Source organism: Pseudoliparis swirei, chromosome 24, assembly GCF_029220125.1.
Source record: "Pseudoliparis swirei isolate HS2019 ecotype Mariana Trench chromosome 24, NWPU_hadal_v1, whole genome shotgun sequence".
In the NCBI taxonomy this organism is placed as follows: Eukaryota; Metazoa; Chordata; class Actinopteri; order Perciformes; family Liparidae; genus Pseudoliparis; species Pseudoliparis swirei.
In genome coordinates, this window is record NC_079411.1 from 17,982,481 (window position 1) to 18,003,506 (window position 21,026).

Genomic DNA, 21,026 nt, shown 5'->3' on the forward strand with positions numbered 1-21,026 from the left:
TTCACGTACGAGTAATTTTACAGTTTACATGTTAAAGCCTAGAAGCTTGTTCCCGTTGGGTTGAGTAACTGAGACCATGAGCCGCTCTTAAATGCAGCTTCAATGGCTGTGAGTGACATATTGCACCTCTTTGGGTGTTTTTTCTTTACAGTGGATATTAGGGGACAGAGTTTTCCAAAGTGTATAGCTCAGATTAAAGTCCTTTAACAAACGAAAAGATGTGGATACCCCTCTGTGGGTGGGAAAGTAATCTACTGCTCCACTGTCATGGTATCAATGTTCTGTCTTGATGGTCTTTGACTCGCCTCTTCCATAACACATGGCTCAAAGACATTTATTTAAAACTTGAGAATAACATGTTTACATGTTTACATTGAGGGATTAAGGGACAAGTTTGAGAGCATATTTTCTTTGTTCTGCTTTCATTATTTTATAATTTTCCAATGCATAATCTAATTGTGTTCGCCTGATACTGTTATTATGATCGAGGACATCACAGCTGTGTGGCAGGAACTGCAGCAAATGACCAACTTTATAAGGATTAACACTCGGGGTGTTGAAATCGGCACGAGAGCTATAGCTATTATTCTTACAGTATATAGTTATTCAAATATCGAAGCTAACAGCTAACGTCCGGAGGTTGTATTGAGTTACAGTATAATTTGTTAAATGTGTATTGGGTGAAGGTGAATTAACGTTATCGTGAAGTGTTCTGATCTGTATTGAGAATCGTAACTTAAATCAAGAATCCACATTTAGAAAATTCTAAATCTCGGATTGTTGTTAAGTATTTTGAAAGAAAGACAACTCTTAAGCGCCGTGAAGCGCTGTGCAGTATACGCAGCGACGTGTGCCGCCTTGCAGCCCGTAAATATCACAAATATCCTCCTTTCCTCTCCTCCTCCCGCCAAACCACTCCTCCCTGCTGCTCTATATCCACTCCTGCCTCCAGTGCTCATACAAACAAAATAAAAAGAGCTGAGCTGACAGGTGCTGGAGACCCGAGCCAGAAGAACACGAGTTGGAGGGATCATTAATGAGCTCTGGCTTGATAACTGTGGAATATTTACGGATCAAACAAATCAGTATTCTTTATAAGAAATGTATATAACCGCTGCCGCTACATCCAAATCGACTGGTTTGAACCGGGTTGTTTGGTTTTAGCCAACACAAGTGGGAGACCTGAATCAGCTAAAACAAACATCTGCAAAGTGTTTTGAATTTGATTGAAACAAACACAGTTCTGCTCCCAGACACCCGCTGGCCGGAATGAACTTGGCGAGTGGGTATAGCGGGAAGGAATTGGCCAGATCTGGATGAGTCTGCAGTGGCGGTTTGGGAGAGGTTTGAAGAAGTGGGGTGACTTGGAGGCTTTTCTGCTGTTTGTGTGTTGTGTTGTGTTGTGTGGTGTTGACAACCCTCCCTTCTGAACATGCAAGCTTGAAGGACCACCCTGGTTGACTCTCATAAAAGCTCTCTCCCCTTCACCCTTGCTCGCTTTCCTTCGCTCACATGTGAGCTTGTGAACTTCTGTTTTCTTAGTTGGCTGCCATGTTTACTTTGTGCCTGTTTCTGTCTGTATTGTGTGCATCATGCTGGTCCAGCAAGTTGTTCATGATGAACCCAGGGCTCCATGAAAATAATCACCATCACCCCCATATGTTGCAGTGAGTATCTTTATACACTGAATTTACATGTTGTGGTGTCACGTCACTTTGTCATGTTCTGTCAAATATAGGCTCATTTCATTTTATACTTGGCTCCTCCTTCAACGTCAACTATCACTACTACATGTGGACAATATCGTGGTCTATTTAGTTGTATTTAAGATTATTAATATGTACATGTTCATATAAAGTGTATTCAGACCCCAAGCCTCACTTTGTTCAGTTGTTGTAGCTATAAAAGTGATTTTCCTCTTCATCAGTCGAGACAAAATGACAACCAAAACACAAAAGAAACAACTGGATGTTAAAGAGTTTTTAAAGCCTCAAGTCTTCTTGCATATACGACGCAACAAACTTCCCAGAACAAAAGTTGATGTTTTCCTGAACACTTCCACATCATGACGCTGTCACTGCCGTGCGTCACTGGCTTCTTCTTTTACCTCCATGCAGGATCTCTGGAGCTCCGCCAGAGTGACCACCATGTCGGTGCAACTTGATGGTCACTCTCCTAACAACGCCCTGGCTTTCCAGATCGCTCTGATTGGCTGGGCAGCCTGTAGGAAAGGTCATAGTTGTTTCAAAACTTCTGTGTTCTTGGGAAACTTCAATGCATGCAGCATAATTTTTTTGTAGCCTTCACCAGAGCCGTGGCTCGCCATGATCCCTTCACTGAGCAGTTGCCGGCAGGGCTCATGGCTCGGTTATTAGCTCTGAGCATTGTCAGCTGCGAGACCTTACATGGACAGGTAAGTGCCTCTCCAGACTCTATCAATTTAATTTCCCATCAAGGTGTAGAAACATCTCAAAGACGACCAAGAGAACGAGAAGGCACCTGAACGAGCCTCACAGCAAAGGGTGTTTTTGTTCAATAAGAAAAAACTTCTAAAAATCCTGTTTCGCTTTGTAATGACGCGGATATTTAGTGTAGACGGAAAACATAATTGTAATGATTTTGGCACAGGACTGCGAAATACCAAGGTTTAAAAATATGTGTCAGGGTCCAAAAACCCTCTGAATGCATGACAAACAACATTTCTGTTTTCTGTGCTCTTCAAATTGGTGATCCAACTAGAGGTCAACATGAGGTCAATGTCAGAACACGCGAACAACAATGTGGAACCAATTTGCAGTATATCCCCGAGTGATTGACAGCGTCTAAGAGAAATAAGGGACCGTGCAGGCCAGAGTCCTCCGTACAAGCTCAGCGCAGACGCCCTTTGAGCCGTAAATCCCCAGACGTTCACACACACAGCAGAAGGCCTCGCTAAGTGGAGCACTGTCAGCCAGCACACAATGCAAAAACAATACGAAACTAGAATGGGCACTCGGTAGAGCGCATACCTTCGCATATCACAAGATTGGGCATTGAATTATGAACATTTTGGCATTAGTTGCATGCCAATTCGATAAAAATTGACCGCGCTATGGTAAAAAGAAGATGTTGACCTTTCCATGACCTTGACCTTTGACCCGATTGATCCCAAAATCTAATCAAATGGTCCCCAGATAATAACCAATCATCCCACCAAATTTCATGCGATTCGGTTTAAAACTTTTTTTGTTATGCGAGGAACACGCATACAAATAAATAAATAAATAAATACACGGCGATCAAAACATAACCTTCCGCATTTTCAATGCGAAGGTAACAAGGGAGATGCACAAGTGCGGAGAAGCGGACTCTTTCATAAAAAACTAAAACTCTGAAAAAGAAAAAGGCCCAGTTGAAAGACATGAAAGAAAGAATGAATACGTCCCGGCATATGGTTGCCAGATTTGTAGCAGATCTCCGATCCAAATAAAAGCTTTCCTGCTTTTTGGGCGAGGGAGGATGAAACAGCGGTTATTACAACGTGAGGGACTCTGTTTAATTTCTGACAGATATAGGGAAGGGTGGTGTGTGTGTGTGTGTGTGTGTGTGTTTGTGTGTGTGTGTGTGAGACTGACAGCTCCGTCCACAGTGATACTGTACATGCTTTGAATCAAGTGCTCATCTGTTGCTGCAGCAGAGAGGAAGAAGCCGTCTGTCAGGCTGTGCACTTTAATGAAATGCTCGGTGTTCGTTAATGCGAGCCGCAGTAATGATTCATGAGGTGGAACGAAGAGGAAAATGATGGATGAAAGAAATGAATCTCTTCACCAAGTGATCTAAGTTTCAATCAGAACTTGAGGCTGCTTTCTTATTATTGTCTGCCAAAGAAAACAGATAATAAAACTACAAGCGCTGCTCTGAAATTGCATTTTACTTAGAAATAAAGCATTTTACTTGGTAGACCACATGGGGAGAAAGGATGGAATATTTGTCTGTGAGTGGGAAGCGGTAAAACAAAACAGACTTGTGTTAATTGTAGTGTTTAGATCATGACTGGTGGCCTGTTTCACAATCATAGTGTCCATCTGTATAGGAGTTGTTTTTTTCTTTTCAGTGTGTCCACCCAATAGAAGCTTCTATTGTGACTGCGGCAAGAAGCTGTTAATTTTGTGGACTACAAGTCTTATTTTCATAACAATAATGCTTTAAACTAGAGGCCAATATTGTGTTTGTCTCACGCCAAATCCCCCTCCTTTTGGTTCACTCGCTCTGACCACACACATCTTCAAACAGGGCCTTTATTTTGAGGCGTTTTTGCTCAATGATGCGTCGGTTGAATTAGTCTTCAAAGGGCGTCCAAACAGTAAGAAGTGGGAAAAACCAAGAAAAAATCAAGGGGGAACCGTCCAAAAAATATTTAAGGCGATTGTTATGACCTGTTAAATCATATCTCCTATTCGTGGATTATGTTATTGTCTTTATACAAACCCTGTAAAGAAAGAAGTCAATTATTAAAAGCATTTAAAATAAATTCTGGAGGCAACATATTTACTCAAATGAAGATTTTCAAGCTCTAAGAATCCATTTTATACTACCTGCTCAGCACCAATTAGCTGACAAGCACCGTTAGCGACTAGATAGTGAACAATGTGGAACATTTAGAGTCACTTCATTTCCTTAGAGTTGTGCGGAGACCAAAAAGTGAGTATTGGACCTAAGATTCATCAGGTGACCATAAACAATATGTTGCCATATCAAGTTCGCCATATCAACTTATAATACGTGTCAGTGTTGTGTTCACAACTTGTTTCTGCTGCCTCCGAGAGGCAAAAGAAAATCTGCTGATTGCAGGTTGAACTATCGAGACCAGGGGTCCCCAAACTTTTTCCTGAGAGGGCCACATAACGTTTCCCTTGTCTGCCGGGGGGGGGGTGCTAGTGAGAGGTGAGAGCGTGCTCACCTGTGAGCGCGCATCACGGCTGAGTGATGCGCGCGCCACTCACTCTGATCGCTCTCTTAATGCAGTATCGATACTAAAAATATGCTAAATCACATCGTGTTTAACGTACGGGTACTTCGTTAGTATCGCTACACCGTGCAGCGTGACAGCAGCAGATGTAGCGGACTAACATTCAAGCTAACCTAACTTCCCAAACGCTGTGGACATCTGAACGCTGATTGGCCGAGACGCGACACGTCCCATCAAAGATGTTCTATTGCGAAGAGCAACACTAAACACTTTTCTCCGCGTCTCACTGCAATCTCAACGGCAGCGGGCCAGGTGAAAAAAATAATAAATCGGAACGCGTCTCTGGTATTGTTCAGGGGGCCGGTCCAAATGTGGAGGCGGGCCGAATCCGGCCCGCGGGCCGTAGTTTGGGGACCACTGATCGAGACTTTTGAACCAGGTTTGAGGCTCCCAACACATCGGACACTACAATGTACCAACACACACTTCTCATGCCACCTAGAATCCAAGTAATTAAATGAGATACCAGCGAGGTACTTTATTTTCGTAACTCGGATGAGGAAGGTACGTTTCACAGTTTGGTTCCAAAAGAACAACAACGACTACAGCACCAAAATATAAAAACCAAAGAGCATCAACAGAAATAGCCTCTTAATAGTTTCAGGTACCACCAAATGCTGGAGCGAATGAGGACTCGTGTGTGTTATTCATCTGTGTTTGCTTTTCCACGCTTGCCAGTTTGACTCAGAGAGTGAGTTTTGAGGCCAACAGGAGACACGACGGCTCGGGGGAGAATCTGTATGGAACGAGCACAAGATGCGACGCAAACAGGACGCACACAAAAACAAACTGGTGTTCTTTAAATGGGGTTATATGGCCAGGACCTCATAAAGTCAGATTGTTTTCTGTCATTTAGGAGGCTGATTTTAATGTCATGCTGTGTAACAAGCCACATATTTATCCTGTTAAGCTTTATTAATTTGGCCTCAACTTTCATCCAGAGTTTATAAGCCTTCAAAATCCCAGAGGTAGGGCTTGTTGAACAGGGCTCACCCACTGTTAGTTATGGAAACAGCTGTAAAACCACACACACACACACACACACACACACACACACACACACACACACATGGTAGAAACAGTGAATCCATCGGAAAAAAACTGTTAAACTGTTTAGTGTTTAAGTGTCATGTAACATTTAGTGTGCTGACTAAATCAGATTGTAAATCTAAATCTAGATTATTTTCAGAGGTGAGGGCAGAACATGTGACATATTTATGTGACATGTTTCAAAAAGGAGGGGTGTAAGCAGTGTTGCCAGGTCCGCGGAATTTCCCGCGGAATTGGACTACTTTTGGTGTGTTGCCGCGGGCTGAATTTTTTGTCCACTGGTTCGGGTAGACCTATTTTGCATGCAAATTAAATTTTAAATTTAAATAAAAATCCATATTTTAAATGAAATAATTAATTTATACCCAAATCCTACCAAACTGACTCCAGATCAGCACGTACACACATGGACATGGGACACGCCCACATACACACACGCACCTAACGCTCTCAGGCTGGTTTTATTGGCCATTGGGCTGGTTTTGTCACACCCTGTGTAAGTTGTAATCGAAGGCTTAATGTGAGTCATCTGTAATCTATTTGCTACGGTAGTTTCAGCACATCAACAATTGGATGGCACAAGTGTGGTTCAGCTGGAAAGGAAACAACAATATCACTGTGTGCAGAAGCAGTTCTAGAGCTTTCAATCATATCACATCATGGAATTGAAAATACTCAAATGTCGAATATTAACAAATTGTAATATGTTCTTCTTTCTTCAGCTACACCACACAATCTGTTGCTCTGAGTTGATCTCGTGGTGAAGTTTGCGGTTTTAATAAACAAGCGAACGAAATGAAACGTATACTGACTTTGTTTGTGAGAGAGAAAAAAAATTGATGTTTGTTTCCTTTTGCTCAGTTGTTTGTGTATTTCTTTTATTGTATGTGGAGAATTGTACGGCCTTACACACTTGATCTGATGTGACTTGTGCATTTGTACGCAGTGTGTGTAGCTCAGCCGTCGGATGTGTGTGTGTTCAGGAAGCCTCACTGGTATCAGAATAACTGCCTTCAAAGGTGATCTACAGTAAACAGATGATGTGAAGTGTGCGTCTCGTTCGTATTCATGGCTGTGCGATATTTATTCATACAGCAGCTAACATTTAACTTGATCTTATCATTGCCTTTTTCCATTTAGTTCAACTTTAAACTATGGTTTTCATTTTATCGTGAAAGTTCACAAAGATGAAACTCTACTTTATAAGAAATATCAGTGTAGGTTTAAAGTAGAGAGAGCACTTGAGGAAGACGGAGAGGGAGTCAAATGTAACAAATAAACATTTGAATCTTGAAAAAAGTTAAAAAGTGAATATAGATTGATTTTAAACTAAAGACATAAACTATTGACATTCACTATTCATTTTTTTAACATGTTTAACATTAAGATCTATTTTAGATGAGTCTTTTCTCCCTTTGCAAGTTCAACCTGTCTTATTCCCTTTCATCAACACCCTTCTAAACACACACACACACACACACACACACACACACACACACACACACACACACACACACACACACACACACACAGTAACTGGACATGTTTTGACAGGTGGTCATCATTGGTGTGTATACTGTATAAAAGCAGCCTTCAGAATTTCCTCCGGGAACGGAAGAAGAAACGGAAAGAGAACCAATGTGTTTGTGTTATGTATATAACCAAATGACAGACAACCAGAGCACACACACACACACACACACACACACACACACACACACACACACAGACACACACATAGGTTTAAAGTAGAGAGAGCACTTGAGGAAGACGGAGAGGGAGGCTGAATGTTATATTTCAGTCACAAAGCATCCAGTTGTCACTGATCCTCGTGACTGAACGCCTTTTCATTCCCTTCTCTGTATTTCATAAACCACGTCTGTATGTTGGAAGAACACCACATCTGGTGGACAGATGTCGATCTCGCCTCCATCTCTTATTTTCTCTCCCTCTATACTTTGTTTCCCTTTTCGGCGGGCCTGGTGTTAATCCCTTTCTCCTCCACCTGGTCCAGACCACCCACACTGAGCAGTGCGGTGGCGGCCCACCAGCAGAGAGTAAGTGTGTGTGCTTGTGTGTGTGTGTGTGTGTCTGTGTGTGTATGACACATTGCAATGCCTATATAAAGAACTGTACACAGCATTAAGTATTACGGTTTGGTGCAAGAAACCCGATACTGTTGTATGTTTCTGATAGCGCACATAAACATGACATCTCAGTTTATTAATGCAACACATATCACTTTGCTCATTGATGTTTCAAGATGCAATATATGACCGATGTATGGACCGAAACAACAGCGTATTGTTCTTTCCTTTTAGAGATTGAAAGCACTTGTTTTCAAATTTAAATCATCAACATTTAAAGGCGCACCACCAATTTCCAACCTATTTCTTTGGGAACAATGTGTGCGTTGACATTTTTACTTTTTGGTAATTGTATTTTTGCACGACAACTGTCGCCCACTGTCACTGTACATCTGATGACTCACAGTGGTTCAGCTTTATTTATTCTGGGGGTTTTCCTTTTTTTTGTAATCTAATTTTCACAGCTGAAGATAATGACAAGGGTCATGGTGAATACAAAATAAGTCACTATGACAGGGAAAATGTTGACAAAATGTCCTTTTACCCTCCTGTTCGTTTCTTACATATAGCCATGATGTTCCCGGGTCAATTTGACCCGGTTAATGTTGAATCATCCAAAAGTGGTCAGAAACCAAAAAATCCTAAAGACTATAGTTTGTACCTCATCACCAACAACATTACTAACAATTAAATCAGTTTTTAGTGGAATTGAGTTATTCACCCCTCGATAGATCAGAGTTCAATCAGGAGAACTCACTCGTTTTAATGAAAAATACATGTTGAAACATTTTTTTAGGTACATTGAAATGATCTAAATCTAAATTGCATTAGTCTACCATATCATGTATTTTCTCCTAAATTGTATCTACATTTTGTAAGTTTTTATTTTTAATGAGGTGATGTAGATAAATAGAAATGAGACACCTGTGCTGTTCAGGGTCATAATGATCCGCCCACTTAAAATCAAGCCAAATGAGTCATAAAGGATTTGTATTGAAAGTAAACTTTTGTTATGTTTATTTATAGTGTAAAGATACATAAATTATATTATAAAAGATGAACAAAGGCCAGCACACAGTCATCCTCTTGGTGCACTCGTATGTATCTGCAGAGTGTAATGTTGTAGGACTTCTCAGCAACCATTTTGTATGTTTGGCCCCTCCCCTGATAAGTGTGGATGGAGTTTTTCCCCTTGGAAAAATAAAGGTTCCCGTCAGAATAGTATCTGTATTTCTCTCACAGGTGGGGTCGTGAGAAAGAGTGTGTGTGTGCTGCTGAGATTGGGATGAAACAGGGTGTTGCCACTCTCAGTCAGACAGTCTATTAGAAATCCTATAGTACCATATTTATTAGTTGAGACATTAAAGAACACCTTACTTTAGTGTCCCATGTCCAATAAAGGTTTCTTTAGCGGGAAAGTGAGAAGATGAGAAACATTGTTTAGTCTGGAAAGTGCTTCTCATGTAGGGTGATGGGCACACATCAGGATAGAGATGGTTCCCATAACAACCACCTGGTTCTTTTGTTTGAAGTTTGAAATGTGTACAACTTTATATATGAGGCTTTGAACAGGTGTGTGTGTGTGTGTGTGTGTGTGTGTGTGTGTGTGTGTGTGTGTGTGTGTCTGTACGTGTGTGCGTGTGTGTGTGCGTGTGTGTGTGTGTTGGTGTGTGCGCGTGTGTTTGTGTGTGTGTGTTGAAACTTGGTGGGAGGGAGTAAGAAATCAAATTAATGAATTTTTTAAATTATTTTGTTTTATGTTGATTACACTAAATAAGTTAAGCAGAAGAAGTTGTATTCAGAAAAAGTACTTAGAAATATTTTGCATACATTTTCAAACTTTGAAACGGGTCAATTTGACCCGCAACATAACAGGAGGGTAAAATAATCAAGTTAAACGGGCTTGGTTAGTAATCTTAGTCATACTTAGTGTTTGTCGTCATCTAGTGGTGAGTTGACCAAAACACAAACATATAATACAATTTGTGCGCATGCATATACAATGATTGAGACAACAAATACACGTTGATATGAGTTGCCAGTTTATTAGAAGCACTTAGCTCAACTGATGTAGTTGAATGCAACAGTCCTACTTAATATTATAAAACATAATAATTATAAAATAGATTAAACTGTATGATCTTTTTTAGCCTCCCGTCATTGATATAAATGTAGTGGACAAAACAATAAAAACACTTGTCCTTTGTAGCGAGTTATAGGGTGAAGAAGAGGAACAGCTCTGCAGCTGCTTCAGTAGTAGATACTCTAGACTTCACAGACTGGCACAGTGAGAAAAGCCAATAAAAAATATTGCTCATCCCTCGAAATTAAATGTAGAAATAAGGCAGTGTACACACAGCACATCAAAGAAGATTTAGAAATTCAGGCCTGGGCTCAGGATCAGAGAATCACACGTGTCATATGTGCTTGGTGAAATGAAATGGACATTGCATTATGTAATAATAATAAATAATTTAAAACAATTCTTGTAAAAATGTACGTGGTAATAATCAAATAGTTAACCATAAGCCTACTGCTTAATTGTTGAACTAAAACCACAAATAAAACAGTGACCACAGTCACACAGCTGATCTCATCAGTATTTATAAAGGTATAGCTTTAGAAACACAGTGTGAATGCACAGGATGTTTCTGATAAAAGAGATTTAATTTCAGCAAAATATGTATAGCAACCCTTTAATGTCAGAATGAGTCAATGATAATACAGTTAGATATCATTTTTTCCCATGGCACATACAGCATAACAAATGTGTTCCAACCTCCACTCATATAGAGAAAACAGCAGCACATTGTGAACAACAAAAGCATTTTGGATAAGAAAGCAAACTGCGAGCCGCATTCTATTCAAAACAAACAATCAAGTCCAGAGCGAGGGAGCTCCAAACAGGAACTCATATATTTTGAATTAGTGATGAAAAGTGAGGGAGAAAGTGGAAAAGTGATGCTGGGTTTCCTATTATTGCAGGATGGGGTTGACAACAGGCCGAGTCCCTCCGCCACGCGCACCGTGGAATTTGACGGCAGTGCTGATGATGAGAAATGTGAGAGGAAGACACAATACGCTGTTGTTCCACGCAGTGTCATTGTGGACCAGGCACACACACACACACACACACACACACACACACACACACACACTTACCCTAAACCTTATTCTAACATAAGTTTAACCTTCAAACAACCCTTTTTTTGTCCCCTGAAAGGTTTTTATTTTATTTTTTGGGAGTTTTCCCTGATCCGATGTGAGTTCCTGGGACAGGGATGTCGTATGTGTACAGACTGTTGAGCCCTTTAAGGCAAATTTGTAATTTGTGATATTGGGCTATTCAAAATAAACTGAATTGAATTGAATTTAAGAAAGTGAGGACCAGCCAAAATGTTGTTACTTTCAAAATGTCCCCACTCTAAAAGTCTGAAAGACTGCATATACAAACACACACACACACACACACAGACACACACAGACACACACACACATATGCAGGCTATATGGAAATATTTTAGTTGTGTTGCCAAAAGTGGAAGTGGATGCGAGCGGGCTTTTTGAAAAGCCGCAGTGCACTCGTAAAGTTCTGCACGTAATCCACCGATGACGACTCAGCGTCAAAGGTCATGCGGAGGCTTCGGGGTCAAATGAGTCAGTTAATCCCAACGGTGAGAGTTACTGGGCAGGTTTTTGCTCGTGGCATCATGTCTTCCACCCTCCTCATCTCTCCTGCCTTTCTGGTGACACTCAAATGTAGAATAGACGACTGCTAAAATGTGTTATCCTGAATAACAATTAAGTGCAAATAAATGAACATGAACAAACGAGACTGAATAATCTGTGGACAAAATATGAACGTAATATAATAATCAGCATGATAATCATACTCTTGTCAGTTTATAAATGTTACAGCACTCAAAGTTCCAGACGTTTATTTATATTTTCTTCACGTCCCCGATACATGATTTGAAATGTCGCTTTTTTTTCGTCGCCATAGAAACATGCCGTTTATATACTGCAGAAGAGCGGTGCAATTAAACATCATCACAGGTTTTGTATATTTCACATCCTGAATGAAGTACCTCATGAACACATGCTGCTCTTCTGGCTCCTGTTCACCTGTTACCGTTGAACGTGTGTGTGTGTGTGTGTGTGCAATCAAGGGAACTATTGATTGAACTCATTATGCTCTGATTAGCCCACGGCCGCTCTCTCCCTCCCGGCGGAGTGAGTCTATTCCAAGACCATAAAGGAACACTTTCTCCTCCCTCTTTCTGTCTCACCCACCTTTCTTTCTTCCATACACTTCCCGTCCCATTATTCTGTTCTTTTTCTTTTCACAGAGACCAACCCCTGCCTTCAAATCAATCGGCTCTTTGATAAAAAAATTCTAAATGTATTAGAGGATGAGGAACGGTGGTACCCTCGCTTGCACCTGTGGCAGATATATCCTTGTGGCAGCTGGCTCTAATTTGGCCTCGGCTGCTGGTGATTTGCAATCAGTCAGCAGCCGAGGCCGCGCTCATAAAAGCTCTCAGTGGAGAGTGGAGGGGAGGAGTGAGCAGAGGCGCATGTTTGGCGGTCTGCTCGGTGTGTGTTCGAGAAATAAATATGTCATTGAGCGAAACCTCTCTGTGCCTGGCTGGTCCTTGGTGCTGGTGGGGGAAACCCACGGGTAGCGGCGTCGGTCCTGCTACAATCCTGTTTGGAAAAGGCCGGTTCTACCCCTTCGACTGCCCCTCCACCCAGCCCCCTTCCCCAGACTAAGCCCCCCCCCCCCCTTATGCTCTGCCAAACCAGGAAGTGTGCACAGGAAACAGCTGTCCCCCACGTCCGGCTGCTCTCCCCAGTCCAGGTGCATCCTGGGAACGGAGCAATGTGTGACCGTCGACATGTGGCCGATATGGTACGAGGTGTCGTTACAGCAATCAAGGTCACCCTGAACTTTATACAGCGACAAGATGACATGAAAGCTCCTTGCTGTCTACTTGGGGGGGAAAAAGCTACGATGTTTGGGCCTTGATGTTACAGATCAGAAACGTTGAATCATTAGTTTGATCTGATTGAGATGAAGCGGATACACTCGGCTACTAGAGAAGTGCAGTCCTTAAAAACATTTAAGGACAAAAGCCTCGAGCATCTCCTAATTTAGACACCGTTATGGTTCTGTCAAATCCAAAGGTTTCGACAGGTTGCTTTCGTCAGATTCAGAGCTGTCTCTCACTCACACAGGTGTTTCATGTTAGGCTATTCAGTCGCGGATCTCACACACACTCTTGTTTATGATACATTGCAAGCCACACACAACATTTGTGCGTGCGTGTGTGGCCGCGTGCGCGCGTGTTTGTCTTTAAATGGAGAGATATCAGAGGAGAACCAGGAAAAAAAAAACAGGCTCCGATACTCCCCATTACGGAAAACAGGCTCCTCCCCGTCACGAAAAACAGGCTCCGCCCCCGTAACGGAAAACAGGCTCCTCCCCGTCACAAAAAACAGGCTCCTCCCCCGTTACGGAAAACAGACTGCTTATCTTTTCCAGTTCAACATTTCCACCCAATATGTTTGTGCTTCAACATTTTCAGCAGGAAGTTTCCCTTTTTGATATGTTCAGATGTTTAAGCTATGTTCAGCCTATTTCAGCTGCTGGCACCTATTTTCAGCTATGTTCAGCGTTTAAAAAAAATTATTTCAGCTATTTCCAGACATTTTCAGCTATTTAGTTTTTATTTTTCAGCTTCAAGCTTCCAGATGTTAGCATTCCAACGCATTCTCAGCAGGAAATGCATTTTCTAGTTATTAATTGTTATGGTGACAATACTCGTCAGTAAAGTATTGCTTGCTAGATAATAATAATCATTTATTTTATAACGCGCTTCTCTAGACACTCGAAGTCGCTTTACAGTTCAGAGGCCAGTAGTCATACACACACAGTCATACCGGTGGTGGTAAGCTACATCAGTAGCCACAGCTGCCCTGGGGCAGACTGACGGAAGCGTGGCAGCCAATCAGCGCCTACGGCCCCTCCGACCACCACCAACATTCATTCACATCCATACGAACCGGGGTGAGGCTGCGGTGCATGTCTTTATGATGGTGGGGGAAACCGGAGTACCCGGAGGAAACCCACGCAGACACGAGGAGAACATGCAAACTCCACACAGAAAGGACCTGGAATGACCGGGACGACCGGGATTCGAACCCAGGGCATTCTTGCTGTGAGGCGACAGTGCTAACCACTGCGCCACCGTGCTGCCCAGATAACTAGCATACAGCTGCCTAGCTAACAAAGCTCATCTGGCGATAGTAATGTAATTTTCTTTGTGTTGGAAATATGAGGTTGCAAAATGTTATTGATTTTCGGGTAAAATAAATGATTACCAATGTGCCGTTATCCTGTTGATACCACTTGTGGTCACAGTGACTCCTTGTTGCGCTGGCATTGCAAATAAAGGGCAGATGATATACTTGGCAAAAAAAAAATATATATATATATACAGTGGGTACGGAAAGTATTCAGACCCCTTTACATTTTTCACTCTTTGTTTCATTGCAGCCATTTGCGAAAATCCAAAAAGTTCATTTTATTTCTCATTAATGTACACTCAGTACCCCCATATTGACAGAAAAAAACAGAAGTGTAGACATTTTTGCAAAGTGAAAAGTGCAGAGTGAAAAATTGAAAGGGGTCAAAATACTTTCCGTACTGTATATTGAACAACCATTGATCTGCGGGGCTATAGTACAAGGGAAGATTACTCAAGAAAATGGCAACAATTAAATTCAACAACACCCAATTTAACTGAAGCAAAAAAGAACATAAAAGTGAAGCCTCACAACAACCTGCCACTTCCTTCCACCTCCCAATTTAGATAATTTACATTCTCAGTCTCACCTAAATTATAACAAACAATTTTTGACGAAACTGATGAAACTGATGAAATTGATAACGCTAACGATGGCCCAGTTGCATTAGTAAAATATTTCACTGAGCCAGCATGGACAAAACCAGGACATCCCCAAACTGGAACACAGCCATCATTAATTATTACACATGGACTTTTTTTGGTCAACATTTCTGCTGTAAAAAAGGAATTTTTGAGAGAACCTCTTTCAACAGATCATAATCTTATGAAACAAAAATACAAACAATTCTATTCTGAGGTGGTTCGGGCATCTGATTCGGATGCCTCCTGGACGCCTTCCTTTAGAGGTTTTCCAGGCACGTCCAACTGGGAGGAGACCCCGGGGAAGTCCCAGGACACGCTGGAGGGATTACATCTCTCGGCTGGCCTGGGAACGCCTCGGGATCCCCCAGAATGATCTGGAAAATGTTGCGGATGAGAGGGAAGTCTGGGTCAGCCTGCTGGGTCTGCTGCCCCCGGATGAAAATAGATGGATAGATGGATTCTCAATTAAACTGAAAGATTGGACTGAAATGAATAATTAGGCCGACAGAACAATGATGAGGAACATGGGTGAGTGAAAAGGGAGACGAGCAACCTTTTCACACCACTGTTCAGCAGCAGTGGACTCTGTTTCCTCTAAAGATCAGCTCCGTCATGTCTGTTGCTCAATCGTAAACATTTCAGGTGTCAAAGTTCTTCAAATTTCGCAAAAAAATGTCACCAGGTTTTTTTTTGCAGAGAAAAGTGCAGAACAGGTATAGCCTAAGCTTTTTTTTACAAAGTAAGTCAGGGACAAAAATAACAGAAAAAAATAATTTAGGTTTAAGAAAAATGTATATACATGTGTGTGTGTGTTTATCTTTCCCGCATTTTCTCTCTCTCTCTCTGTCTCTCTCTCTCTCTATATTTATATAGATGTACAAGATTTGTATATTTGTGTGCAGATTGAATTCTGTCCCATGACTAACCTCATTTGACTCCGCTCATAACTCACCCGGCTCTCTCTCTCACACACACACAAACACACACACACACACACACACACACACACACACACACACACACACACACACACACACACACCTACCTACATTTCAAACATTTAAACGCAACAACCTGGCTTGAATGTTGCTACACATCTCAGAGACGTACAGTAATGCTGTGTCTCTGCAGAAGGGACACGGGCTTATATCAGTTAATATATATTCATTTTGGTTCCTGGACGACCATTTAGCAGCTGCTACTTCCTGAAGACCTCGAATAAGCCACAAGCTTTTAATGTACCTCTCCTCACCAACACATATTTACTGGCCCAGGAAGAAGATCTATGTTGTTTCTGCAGGTGGACACACACAGAGAGAGAGAGAGAGAGAATGATAGAGAACCTTTTACATTTATTTGTGTCTTTACTGAAGTCTCTTGGGCATTTTAACAAATAGCTTGACCCTGGCTTTCAAGTACGCATGCGTTTACACACACACACACACACACGTACACGCGTCCCTCATGCTTAATGGCTCCCACATCGATATCAAGCTTGGTATTTAGAGGCAGCCCGGAGGAGGGCGTGACAGCGAGGCTCTGAGATTAAAACAATCCTCTCTTGATTTCCTCCTCAGTCAAGGGAAAAGCGGAAGCCGTTTGTTATCGTTTGTTTCTATTATTACTCCCTGTTTACAGTTTGGGTGTTCGCACTGAGCCGTAAATGAGAGAGTCAACGATTTGTCATTTCTCTTGTGAGGTGAGCTGCCTATAAAACTGAAAATATGAGAAATCTGGCTTTTACAGAAAAGAGGGGAAACCCAACATATCCAGTGCTTTGGGTTTAGAGTTTAACTTCTTGCAGCTAAAATGTGTTTGGAGTCCAGGCTTCGTTTGGATACGTGTTGCAATGTTTCCATGCATTTTGTCACCTGATAAACCTTTTTGTTTTACCATTTGCTTGTATAGACATTTTATCCCATCTTCTTTTTATACATTTTTACTTTCTGTAAATTCATCTAAGTCAAATATTTGGACCAACACAGTTGAGAGCCCGTTTCAATCACTCCATCTTAACTTTAAGAATGTATTTCATTTTATTTATCAGATGTCATAGTGTATATAGAGCCAGATTGTCAATAATCATTGAAAACAGTGTTGATAAAGTGATATTATTAATGAACCCCAAAAGCAGCAGCCACAGATCAGCTTTTAAAAAAGCAAAAGCACGCTGATTAATCAAGTTAATCCCAACGGATTCCTCACTGTCTCTTGTGTGGTTTATTTTATATGTTACAGGCAAATTCACGCAGCATATGCAGGCGCAGCGGTGCCACTGCAACGTTACAGAGGGCGATCGGCTGGAACCACAGCTGCCGGACGCAAAGGAGGGACGGCCCGATAGATGACACCGTCTGCACTCTGAGCGGACAAATATTATTTCAGCATATACGGACCCGAGTGCAGTTATTGTTTAAAATACTGATGATGATGATGATGACTACAAAGGAAGAAACAAAAACAAAATCAACAATGATGATGATGAAGGTGATGACAGATTTGTAGAGCGGTCGCTCCACACTGCTTTCTTTCTTTCCCAGGACCTCGAAGGTCACGTAACTGTAAAAGCTTTAGAATGTGTGTGCTTTAGTCTGTCTCAGAAGGAAATGAGGGAATATAAAAGAAGAAGAAAATTGCTGACCCTGAGGATGAGAGAGAGTAAGAGACAGAGAGAGAGAGAGTTATGGAAAGAGAGAAACTTTTGGAAGAGCAGCAGTGGGTGAGCACAGAGGAGACCGCGAGACTTAGGAAGGAAGTTTGGGAGCTCTTGGAGAGGAAAGTTACCATGGTAACGACATGCGTGTTGGTCGATCATAGTGCAATAACTACAATAATAACTTAATATTTACACTATGTTGATCTGCACTTCACACATTTCATTTATTTACACTACACACATACACACACATTTCATTTACACTACACACATACACACACTTTGCATTTTGCACACTGTCTATATTTAATATTTTTATATTTAATTTAATTTGTCATTAGTATTGTGTATTGTGTATGCATATATGTTGTATATATACATATATATTTTATTTTATATTTTACTTTGTATACTTCTATATCTTTCATCCCTGTTTTTTATATTTTATATTTTATTTTTTAGGTGCTGCTACTGTTACGACACATTTCCCCTTGGGGATTAATAAAGTATATATCATCATCATCATCATCATCAGTGACACTGGCAGTGGAAGCTGGTGGATTTTGTTTTTGGTAGGGCCATCCAATCAATGTCAGCAAACATCCCAGTATGATTCAATGCAAAATAATATTCAGTATAATATGATATATAAATACCAAATAATATAAATATACAATATAAATATATTAGAATAAAATATAAATATTGTATAATATCAATCACACATATATATATATATATATAATCTTATAGAACGTGTTTATATTTTAAGATGAAGATGTACCTCCTCATTGTGTTTCTTCATCTCCTCCTGTGTCCGTCGTCCACACTCAAAAAAACGATTCAAGCCCTTCTTAGAGGTGACACATTGAAATATTGTTTGATACATTTAAATAAATCAATTACAAAACGAAGATATTTATTTTGAATGGGTGTAACACAAAATGTATGAATACTTTCATTTATTCGATTTATTTAGGTTACACTCACAAAAACAATTCAAGCCCTTCTTCGAGGTGACACATTTAAATATTGTTTGATACATTTAAATAAATCAATTACAAAAATAGATATTTATATTTAATGGGTGTAACACAAAATGTATGAATTATTTCATTTATTAGATTTATTTAGGTTAGATGGTGTGCATATCAACTCAAAATAAATGTGTTTCATTGAGGACTACCCTTTGCGCATGCGGCAGCTGAAAATCAGTTGTTTACAAGGTGAAGACACTTTCAGGGCTGTACGGTGGTGTAGTGGCTAGCACCGTCGCCTCAAAGCCAAAGGTCTGTTGGTTCAATTCCCAGTCGGGGCTTTCCTTCTGTGTGGAGTTTGCATATTTTCTTAGTTAGTTAGTTTATATTTTGAGTTGGACAAACACAAATTAATTTAATTTAATGAATATCGTTATTTTATTTTAGATGTATTTGATACAAATGTTTCAAGTTTCAAGTTTTTATTGTCACATCCCCTTTTATACAAGTATAATCGGTTCGTGAAATTCTTATGTGCAAAACACCCGACAGCAGTAGCAGACTAAAAAAAGAATAAGAATGAGAATAAACTATACAATATCCACACACAAAAAAGAAGAAAGTATTAACAATATATATATAAAACAGTGTAATAGAATATACATCATGACAATATATATATATAAAACAATGTAATAAAATATACACTTTTTTGAGACTATATATATAAATGAGACTATATATATAAATGAGACTATATATATAAATGAGTTGGACTAACTTAATTACATTGTATTGCACTGATGTGCTAAATTTGAGTTGGAGTTGCATATAATTATTGGATGGAAAACCTGCCAACAATTTAATTGAGTTCATCCAATGAGTCATTTCTTTGAGTGCAGCTGGTAGTGACGTTCACTTTGCCCAATGGCTGCTTGAGGAGTTATCATGTGTGTCCTGTGTGCTTCATGTCTCTTACTCCCGTATCTGTCCATGCTGGATGTGTCCCCGTTGATTTATAAAGAAAAATACAGCATTAGCACGACAGCATCCAGCTAACCAAACCTTCCGGGTGTACCGGTCTCCACAGAAGCTACCGGAGCTGCTTTCCTTTCAGCCAGTCTGTTGTCTCTTGTAAGGTTGATCTGAGCCCAGCTGTTTTACCTGTAGCTTCTCTGCCAAAGATTTCCACAAATGGGTTTTGGAGGAGAGATTTTACGGGGTTGGGTCTTCTTGGAAGAGAAGAGTGCTCGTGCTTCCGCTCGCCGTTGTCATGTTTTTAAAAAAGAGCCTCACAAGAACGCGCAGCTTTTGGGCCAAACGACTTTGTCCCAAAGCTGAATCTATTGTAGGACGCTGATGGGCTTAATTGTACGTCACTCACTTATATCTTTAATCGGCAATAGACTAAACTGCTTCTGAGACCCGTCTCTTCTGGGTCAAATCGATTCGGCCCCAGCGCGGCTGAGACATGCAGACAGGCGGAGAGGACGTGCAGGAAAAGCATATATTTTGCGCAGATATTATCCTATTTTACAATTATTACTGGTATATTCCATATTTACAAAACACAAATATTGACAATTTGTATTATTTATTAATATTTCTTGTATAAATATAAATATATATATATATATATATATATATATATATATATATATATATATTAATGTTTTATTTTTTGGGGCACAAGGTCCCCGTGACCCTCTCTATTGGCCAGCCACCACTGGACACAGGTGTGCTCTGATTTAATGACAGAGAAGCTCCGGCTCAACATCTGTCTCGTATGCAATGAAAAGAGATTATTTGTGTTCACACAATGCTCCATACGGTATATACAATAATTCCCCAAAAATACCCGGAAATGTTTTTTTACAGGAAACGATGCAAAACGTAACACATATAGTTTATGATAGGTAAGAAAAAAAAGTGATAGCAAATATTTGAAATTTGAAGGTATTTCTCCTTGGAAAATAATAATAAGAGCTTAATTATATGTTGATCAACTAATTGATTAATGTACCCACTGAGATTACAACCACAATAAGAAACGCTCTATTGAGGAACAGTTTGATCTGTTCTCACCTCCTTCTTCACATCCATTTGCCTTAAATCCAGAAGAGAAGAACATTATGCGTTTTTTTAATTTTTTAAATGCTGCTACAAATACACATGGTATATTATTATGGCTTACAATAAATATGTCAAAATGGGTATTAAGAGCAGACATAGATAGACATTATACGATTCCCCAAGGGGCTTCTTTTTGTCATTGTCTATGCATGAACATCCACT